General features: G+C 37.6%; 1 long non-coding RNA gene across 4 annotated transcripts; it reads right to left on the bottom strand.

Moving 5' to 3' along the window:
* Positions 1-1,169: 1,169 nt before the first annotated feature.
* On the bottom strand, positions 1,170-8,099 carry LOC110911647. Of its 4 annotated transcripts, none has more exons than XR_004871889.1 (10): positions 7,713-8,099; positions 6,443-6,852; positions 5,982-6,340; positions 5,673-5,730; positions 3,716-3,819; positions 3,509-3,590; positions 2,639-3,372; positions 2,401-2,522; positions 1,557-1,619; positions 1,170-1,291 (listed from the first exon to the last, which is right to left on the bottom strand). It is a non-coding gene; the product is annotated as an uncharacterized LOC110911647 (long non-coding RNA). The 4 variants fall into 4 exon arrangements; XR_004871891.1 differs by having other exon boundaries at positions 6,443-6,538; positions 7,713-8,098; XR_002577230.2 differs by having other exon boundaries at positions 2,639-3,384; positions 6,443-8,099.
* Positions 8,100-10,420: the final 2,321 nt, after the last annotated feature.

Here is a 10,420-nt window from a genome sequence, read left to right as displayed (position 1 = left end):
AAGTCATCCTAATCCGAACCCGTCCTGACCCATTACCTTGACCGACCCACCCATGTTGCCTTGTATAGTGAAAACAAATCCGAAATAAGAAGTTAATCGAAGTTGGTACCTGATTACCTATCTATACAGTTTGCCCGTAAAAAATGTAACATGATGAACAATGAAGGTCAACCGAGAGAGCAAGAGATCGCATTAAAAACGATTTGACTTGTTAGAGATCAAATACAATACAAACAACTCATATTATAAAAAAAAAATCGATATGTGATATGATAATGTTTTAAGTCATACATGTGTTCTTGATTCTATTTTTCATTAAGTTAAGTTGATATGACTGTTTGGTTATAAAAAGTACAGTTGTTTACTAATTCTTTCTGGTCATACGGGTCAAAACCATAGTCACATGGATCGTGGTTCGCTCTGGAATACGGAACGAAAACGGGTACGCGGTTCCAAGGTTTAAAAAAACAGAATCAAGTTTCGAGGCGTTTTCCCTTCGCCTCACAAGGCGTAAGCCTAGATACCAACCGAGGCGTAAGCTCGAGGCGGAATTAAAAAATAAAATTAAAAATTATATTTTCATAATTTTTTTTTCAATAGTGTATCATCATAAGATTAAAAATATTATGCCGCGGGTACATATGTTTTTTTGGGCGCACGTTACGTGGCCGGTTTCATGAAATATAAAGCGTCATGAGCAGGGGCGGACCCAAGCCCACTTCAAGGTGGGCGGGCGCACCCCCGGGGGAAAAAAAATTTAGTGTTAAATTCCGTCGAAAATACCTTGAACGCACCCCTTGGAATTTTTCGTCCGCACCCCTTGGATTTTTCGACCGCACCCTTGAACGCACCCCTTAGGTAAAAATTGTTATCAATTTATATTTTAATTTTTTTTGGTAAACTCTTATTTAAAAAAAAAATACTACCTAAATTATATAACTTTTAATACCTAACTAACTAAACCCAAATACCCATACATTTACCCACTTATAATTCCTAACTAGCCAGCCCACTAAGTCTTAGCCCATTAACCAAACCCAACAATATTTCAAACTATAATAAAATAATTAAAGCCCAAAACTTTTAGAAATTATCTCCCGCTCTCTCCCTCTCTTGCGTCCCTGCACTGCCAACGAACAACATCACCCAGCGACAACAGTCCAGCAGCCGGCAACCACCGTAATCAGCCACCATACCACCGTCGTTTGAAACCAAATCTAACCGGAATCCGAAATTTTGAACCTTTGATCATTTTCTTCTTAAAATTTTGAACAATCTCTACCATAGAAGTCTACAAGATATTAAAAGCATACAATAGCGTCATGAAATTAAAATTGAAGTAATGTATTCTGATGTTGACTTTGAGCATCACAATAGTCTGCCATCAGATCAATAACGTATTCCATGTGGTTCATATACTTTATTATAGTTAAATTGTAAATAGCATCAAAATAACTAACAAGTTTAGTATGTAATGTGTTTGAGAAGGAAATGTGCATTACCAAGAGCACATCTTATGGAAAAAAAAAGTCAATGTGCTATAAAATGAATCGAACCTCATGATCTGGTGAAGCTCAATGTTCAGAACTTGATTTAACTGCGATTCACTCACAGCGTCTCTAAAATCAAGGAAAAAAATCTTAAAAAGAAAGTTAAAACGATAAAAAAGAACTATATATAGCTTTTTCCTCTCTTTTAAAAGAGAGAACAAAGAAAGAATGTTCATCAACTACTTATCCATTTATAATAAAAATCAGTGTTGTAAAAGTCGCTAGGCGGTCCCTAGTCGGCCGACTGGGGAGTTGGGAGTAATCGGAGTACTCGGAGAGTACTCGGGGAGTACGCGGACATGGTAAATATAAAGGAAATTAATTGTTATATATTATTTATGTGTTAAAATAAGCATAATTCATGTCAACTGAGTATAATTTAAAATGAAACATGTTTAAAGTTCAAATATTCTGAATACAAGTCCGACTAGTCTGAGTACAAGGCCGAGTAGTCCGAGTACAAGGCCGAGTATGCCGATTTTGACCGATTAAAAGTCAACAAACCACGTTGACCGCCTAGACCGACTAGGCCGACTAGGCACCGAGTACTCCCGAGTAATCCCGAGGCCGACTAATTGACGCTTGCCAACAAAAACTTACACATCAAAGCTAGATATTTATTTACAATAAACTGGATGCCATGGCGGTGGTGGAATCAAAAACAGATCAGGGAACTGATTTCAATTAGACATAAGAATTTCTAGGGTTTTAGGTAGATCAACGGTGTCATTTGAGGTGAACTGATTACATTATACCACCATATCCACCAATTAGTTTCTAAAACTCACCATAGAAATCCCTAATACACCCATCTTTATTATATGAGACTGAATAGAAAACAAACCCATACCTGATATTTACTGTCATAACAACTATGTTTAATCATAAGGTTTCTTTAGCCGGAGTGGTTGGTAACAATTGCCGATCTCCCTATTGAAGCCGTTGCTTGTTCACTGCCGCGGAAACCTGGACCTGCAAGGGGGATTTGAGAGGTCGATTCAAAGGTTGCCATTGCTTTCAATTTTATTCAATTGAGGTATCGAATGGTTTTTGGAATAATATAAGTATTTGATGGCTGTTGATTGCACCTATTACACTCATAACGGTTTCAAATTAGAATCTTCAATTGGTCGTCTTCAATTTACATGACTGTTGGGCTGTTGTGGAAGAATCATCTAGGCGACAGCGGCAATTTTGGGAGAAAAAGATGAAAAATTAGATAAATAAGCGTAACTGTTGGTCTGCCATCTTAAAATTTTAATTTAATGGAAACTAGTGGTATCAACCCAGCGCGTTGCGCCAGGGATTAACGGGAGGTCGCTTCGTTGAATAATATGGAGCATATAAGATTACTCGCTTCGTTGAATAATATGGAGCATATAAGATTACTCGCTTCGTTGAATAATATGGAGCATATAAGATTACTCGTAGACGATGCATCGCAGGTCCATTACAATTGTCGTTTGGATAGCTACCACATAAAAAGCTCATCTCGATATCTCGAGTTTAAACTATCTGTATTATTATAATGATTGTGTTTCTTATTAACATTATGACTATTAACTATTGACTTATATTTGAAAAATCATGATTGTGACAGGTTGACAACAAGGTTGACAACAAGGTTGACAACAGAACCGAACGGCCCGAGCCATTGACAAATGGCTTCCAGTCACGTGATCACGCAATGCCACATGGTGGTGCTCCACCTTCCACAATGTCATAGCCATGGTTGGAGCCGGTGTGCTCAGTCTTCCGTATGCTATGACCGAGCTTGGTTGGTCAGTCAGTGAGTTGGTTTTCCGATCTTCACGCCTGCTGCCTGCACATTTTACTATAAAAAAGTCGAAACAATTGTTCTGAATACTTCAAGGGTCCTGGTGTATCAGTGCTAGTAATATCATGGGTTGTAGCTCCATACACATTATGGCAAATGGTTAAAATGCATGAAATGGTACCTGGTAAACGGTTTGACTGATACCATGAGCTCAGCGGTGAAAAGCTCGGTCTTTACATAGTGGTCCCGTAGTAGCTCATTTCCTATAAAACATAAATAACACACGTATTTTTTAACCACCATTTTCCTATATATAATAAGTGCATACAGGTGCGTGCATATATTTATTATCTATTTTAGTAACATAAGTCACATAATTGGTACAAACCTTTACTTTGCAACCTCTCCAGTAGCATAACATCTGTAGCTTTTCCTGTCACTGGAGGCGTTGCTGGAGAAAATGCGTGTGCGACGACATGGTTATGAAACTATCTATATGACAACCCATAGCATTGTAAGAAGTAAAACAAAATCTTTGCATACATCAACACTAATAGTAACAAACTTAAGTTGAGTCGTAAAATTCAAGTAAATAATGGAGTGAAACATAATTTCAAAGAAAAGTTAGTAAATTGAAAACCTAAAAATTCCCAATTGAAAGTATGCACTCAGTGACAAGATAGGTAAATTTACTTAATTGTCTTGAAAGTTGCTTAAAATTTATTCAAAATCACTTCATATTTACATGTCAATACAGAGTGTAAAATTTAGACCTGGCAAACGGGTCGGGCCGGGTCGGGTTAGGTCGTGGGTCAAAACGGGTCCGCGTCAAAACGGATTCGGGTCAAAACGTGTCAGTTACAAAAAGGGTTGTTTTGGTTCGGGTCGGAACGGGTTCGGGTCAGAACGGGTTCGGGTTGAAACGGTTCCGGGTCAGAATGGGTTTCGGATCGGGTCGGTTTGGTTAAAAAAAATGGGTTTTTTTTTTTTAAAGAGAGATTGTACATTAAGGGGCAATTTTGTCGGGTTGAAACGGGTCCGGGTGTGTTTTCTAAATGTATAAATCGAAGTGTTGAAAAATATGTTTTTAAATCTGTTTGGTGGTGTTCATAAGAAATCAAGATTACTGCATCAGTTGGTGGTATTTTCCGATTTTGAAATCGCGGAAGTTAGGCTATCTGGTAATTTAAAAGGATGCAACGAAACAAAACGAAAACTGAGAAAAAAACTGAAAAAATTAAACGAAAAAAGCGAGCAAAACGAAACAAAAAACCTAAAACTGAACCGAAACGAAACAAAAAAAACTGAAAAAAAATCAAACAAAAAAAGCAACCAAAACGAAAAAAAAACCAAAAACTGAACCGAAACGAAACAACGAAAACGAAACAACAAAACTGAAAATTTCTAAACCGATCAAAAAGGAACAAAAAACCGAATTGAAACCAGCCAAAACGAAAAAAAACTGGAAAAATCAAAACCGAACCCAAAAAGTAACCAAAACGAAAAAAATTCTCAACCGAAACCGAAATTAACCAACCTAAACAAAACAAAAAAATTGAACTGAACCCCGTCTCGTGCTAAAATCTGTCCCGACTCCAAACTCGTCCAGTGCGAAAACTCATGTCGGCCCGAAACCCGTCCTGTGCGGAAACCCGTGCCTACCCGAAATCCCATCCGAACCAACTACGTTCCGAGCCGAAACCCATCCCGGCCGCCCGAAACTCAATCCGAACCGGACCCGTTTTGATCCGAAACTTGCCCCGTTTATTTAAAACACCAACCCACATTGATCTATTTCTTTGAAGTTGTCGACCCGTTTTGACCCGTGATTTTTTCACATACGTTCACAACCAATAATTTTTAACACATTTAAAACACAGTACATGCTATGGTATATACACTGTGTACACACATATTATATGTAGACCTAAAGTGAAAAGAGATCAATTTTTTAAAACAAATATATGATTTGCATAATTATGTGGAATAGACAAATGTAACCTCTCTTGTTTGAGATAATTGAAGAGTTGGGTAATGTTTGAGCACTGATCTCACTTGGGCAAGAAACTCGTTGTACCTCTTTTTTACAACACAAACTGAAAGATGATTTATTCACCATTCAAATCAGTTTTAAGACTCTTTAGAACTGCATACTTGCATAACATCCATCAAAGAGTGTTAAAATGCTATTTAATAATAAAAAAAACGTAAGCTGCCATTAAGAAATAAGCAAGCAAAAAGAAGCAATCAATAGGTTAAACTACCTGTATGATATATGCAAACGGATTTAAAAAAAATAAAAACCAAACTCATAATAGGAACTAAGGTAAAGCAAGAGATCATACCATTTTCTTCTGGAGGCAAAACTTATCATCACCAGTACCAAAATGCAAAACCTAAGAACTGCATAATTAGTAAATCAACATCAAATTAACACCTTATTTCCGAATAATTTCATAAAACTTAATATCAATTGCCAAGTCAATAGCCAAAAGGATGCAATGAAAACCTTGTAGATATAGCATCCTAATCAAGCGAAAAAATGAATAACATAAAACATCATTCCAAACAGAAAAACTCAGGACTCAACTGCAAAAGCGAAATCAAAGAAATAAAGCGAATAGGCAAAACAGAATAGAAAGATTAAATCTTACCAAACATGTCGCCTTCCTAATCGTCGGTACGGTGAAAACCCTAAACCATAGGTGACCAAAATGTGTTCCCTTGTTTTGACCGTCGCCGACCGTCCATTTGTTCTGAACGACCAACGTTTGACACCATTGATCGCCTGAAACTTAACCTACATCGTCTCCGTCATCACCTTAGAGTCATGAACCGTAGCCGCCGACTGTCTGAGGTCTCAATTGAGCCACCACCGCCTTGTAATCAGATAAACGATCGTCACCATGAGCTTCACGGTGATCTAGGCTTTCGATTGATAGGGTTGACGCGCCAACGCAGTCGGCGGAACTTCCCCGGAGCTGGCCTCGGCTACTTTACAAACCGAGCCGGTCTGGTTGTAAACGTACCAAAATATTAACAATATGCATTCAAATTTGTGAATTTAACATTCTGCTATAACTTCTATATGCTCGATAAAAGCACATAACAATACCTGGTAAAAAAATCCTGCGTTTGTTGACGTCACAACACCCCAACGACTGCTAGTTGCAGTCATTGAAGTTACGTGAAACCCTTCTTTCCATTTTTACTGATCCATTCAAACAGAAATGATTCACTCATTTTAATGAGGTCGTTTATGGAACTGGAACTCGTTTTGGTTTTTTAATAACTTGTAGTAGAAGGCTCAGAATAGGTATTGAGGTTGTCATAGCTGCATAACAGATTGCTAGTAGCAAACACTGCACTCGCCATCCTTGCTATGCAACATCAAACCTAAACTTTTTTTTACCAAAGTCATCATAGCCAGCAAACAAACTCGGTACGCAACAACCAAATATAGCTTTCAGTTCCATATACCCTTAATTCCAACAGGTCGGGTGAAATTCAACTGGTTGATAATGGCTGCAACGGAGGTTGCAAAAACAAAGACTAACTTACGGTTTCAATACAATGGTACAATCAAATTCCCCATTCAGATACAAAGACTACAACAACACAAATCAAAGACCCCATTCAAGAACAACGACCTATTAGGGTTTCATAACAGCAAGACGATCAAAGTTCCAATTCTAAATCTTGATATTTAAGTTCCTAACATGCAAAGATTCCACCTTTACAACTTCATGATCACCGGATTTCATATTTCAGAACCCAATAATCAAGATTACTGGATATCAACAATTAAACTCCACCCCTAGAAATTCATAGTAGACTTAGGGTTTTACACCAGAAATTCTTTAGGCTTTACAGATCCAAAGAGTTCTCAAATTAGAGAAGTCATGCATTATACCAAAAGCTCTAATAGTATAAAATGTTGGGGAATTTCGGTTTTCCGGACGATCAGAGAGGCGTGTAATCACTCTCAGATCAAATTATTTCGGTGGTTCACCCGAATAATTTAATCGGATACAACTCTGATTTCGAGAATTGAACCTGAGTATGTGTTTTTGAGTGAAATTGATGAACCAGGAAATTGTGACCAAAAACTGTCTACGAAATTGAGTTTTTGGGGTTGTAACTGCCTCATGGCAGTTGCCTCTATTAATGAGGACCCTGCTCCCAGGGGCGCTGCCCCCTTGGAACCCCCCTAGAGTACGGGCTCCGCCCGTACACCTCGAATAATAATAACTCAAACAAGCGTGCACTCCCGCACCTCCTAACTTGCTTGATGTGTATTATTATTCGCTTTGATCACCAAGTCAATCCCGATTACACTAAAATATCTAACATAAAACTCAAGAATGGAGATAAAAAGAGATTACCATGGAGAAATCTGAAGACCGTCGCCGCCAGAAACAGACTCAAATGGCCGCCGACAACAATAGGCCTCCATCGGGATAGCCGTTGCTACCAGAATCGGACTCAAATGGCCGCCGGCAACGACGGGTATTCACTGAACAGACGCTTAGGAGATCGAAGACGGTATAGGCGTGGATCAGACAAGATGGACGGAAGGGGCGGCGGTGCTCCTCCGTTAACCGCTCCACCATCATCAGTCGATACCTCTTTCTCACCGCGTTATATATGGACTGAAGGGGTGAAGGCACCGCCCTTGTAAACCAATGAGGATGACCCATGGCTTGTTTCACTATTGATTACTGTTCAAAACGTTGGGTTTTTGATATATGAGGATTACATTTGTTACATAGGAAATGCGTATTATAGAAGATTACAAATCCTTTCTATGAGAATGAGAAGGTAAATGAGACTAGATATTTAGGGCATACCTATTCTCTTTGAAAGGGTTCCTAGAGTCTAGGCCGATCCTAAAAATTCGTGTACCCTGTTCGAGCTTGAAAAAACATGTCCGACCTTCACGAAATTGAGTATTGGGCTCACTGAAGATTTAAACTTAATGTCAATGGTCTAAATGTCTAATAACTAATATAAACCATAAAAATAGTTTTGTAAGTGGACCTATGTTGGTTTTTGTATGGGTATATCCTGTTCATTTATTCTTTTACATATGCATATCGGATTTTTTTTAGAATAACATGCCCTTCGAAATATTGGGCCCTGGCCGGTGGTCCTCCCTGCCCACCCCCAGGGCCGACCATGCCTAGAGTCAACATCAAGTTTTATTCGTGAATAATAGAACGTACACTAGATGGTAACCTTTAAGTGGAACTAAACTGAATGATGCCCAAAGTTGCATCACGATGAATTTTGGGCAAAAATGATAATCGGGGAATCCATTATTTTTTAAAACCAATTTACTTCTCCATAAACACAACATAATAACATTGTATTTTACATCCCCAACTGATTTCAAAACATGTTGTGAGCGCGCAAAACTAGAATCATTGAATGGTTAAACTTGACTGATTCATAGCCCGCAATGATACCACTTGTTAGGCCATGTGTAGTGGTCAAGCACATAACCCCCATAGATGTTGCCGCAGTGGCGGATCTAGAAGAAAAATTCAGGGATATCCTAATTTTTTTTACCGTACATTCATAAAATGAAGAATTTTTTTTTACCGTACATAATGTGGCCGTTCAGAATTATATTTGTATGGAGTCACTGTTTGTAGATGTTTTAATTTCATACAAGCGAACACAAAAAAAATCCGACTCGATTCGAGTTGGGTCCTAACAAAAGTTTTTGTATCTGCTGATATGTACTAATAATTCATCACGAACTTTAATATGTTTGTTAAAGTGCTTGAGGTTTCTTATAATTACTAAATAATGTTGACAATAAATCATTGTTACATTACATGTTAGAAAATAACATATAATTTATGATAAAAGATTATTATGAGTAGTAAGGTTCAAATAAAATAAAATAAATTATTAATAAATAAATAGATAATGAATTAATTAAATACTATACAAGTAACAAAAAAATAATAATCAAACTTATTGTAATTGCAATTGCAATTGCAAGTAATAAATAAAATAGACCAGAATGAATACTAGTGGGCCTACGTTGGTGTTGTAGGTTGGTTTCCAAATTTCAGTGTTGCAAAAATCGCGATTACTCGGCGATTAATAGCCGACTAGTCGCTAGTCGGCCTCCTACTGAGTAATTTTTCACTAATCAGTCAAAAAATCGCTAGTCGGTCAAAGCCGGTCCAAGCCGCCCTAGTCGGCCCTAGTCACCCTAGTCAGCCCATTTGAAATCCTTACAAAACAAGCCCAAGATTACAACTTTAGCCCATTTCCTTATCCCTTACCCTAATACGATGAAGAATTTGAGTCGGAGAAAGAGGATGAAGTAGACGAGGAGATTGAATACGAGTCAGATGGTGTCAAAATCATTGAACAACTACGGGGATGACAATTACATTTGAGCTATTTGTTAATGTTTGAATTTTAAGTACTGAGACTTGTTATTTTATGACTTATATGTAAGTTTAGTTTATATTTTGAACTACTTTTACCTTTTTAAGTATTATATTGATATGGATGTGTGAGTATATATATACATATTTATAAAAATAATAAAATTTACATATAAATTTCCGATCCGATTAATTCCGAGTAATCCCGGGTAGTCGCTATTCCCCACCTCACCGGCCGACTAGCGACTAGCGAGTTCTCCAACCTTGCCAAATTTCAAGAAAGGAAAAAACTCTAAATAATAAACAATTATTGTTTGGTTTTGAAAAGAGAAGAGTTCATCTTTCTCAAACCTTTTTGCAAGTACCCGACTAAAAAGCTTCATGAAGGTATTTTAACTCTTTCCTCTTTAAAATATTTCATTTTCTTCTTCACCTTTCTTTGATATTGCATTCAGTGGTATCCTAATACCTGTTTAAGGGTATTTGAATACATAAAACCGAAAAAAAAGTAAAAACAATTACACTTCACCAAAGAAGTTGAGAGGTATCTCGGGCTACACCTGACCTCCATGTAAATCCGCCCCTTTGGGTTATACGACATGTGGCAATTGTGTAAGAAAGGGGGTTATAGGGGGTATATAACTTGAGTATGTAGTAGGTTATACCCCTTTATTATACATACA

The sequence above is a fragment of the Helianthus annuus genome, chromosome 2 (assembly GCF_002127325.2).
Source record: "Helianthus annuus cultivar XRQ/B chromosome 2, HanXRQr2.0-SUNRISE, whole genome shotgun sequence".
Lineage (NCBI taxonomy): Eukaryota > Viridiplantae > Streptophyta > Magnoliopsida > Asterales > Asteraceae > Helianthus > Helianthus annuus.
This window is presented reverse-complemented; position numbering and strand designations above follow the sequence as displayed.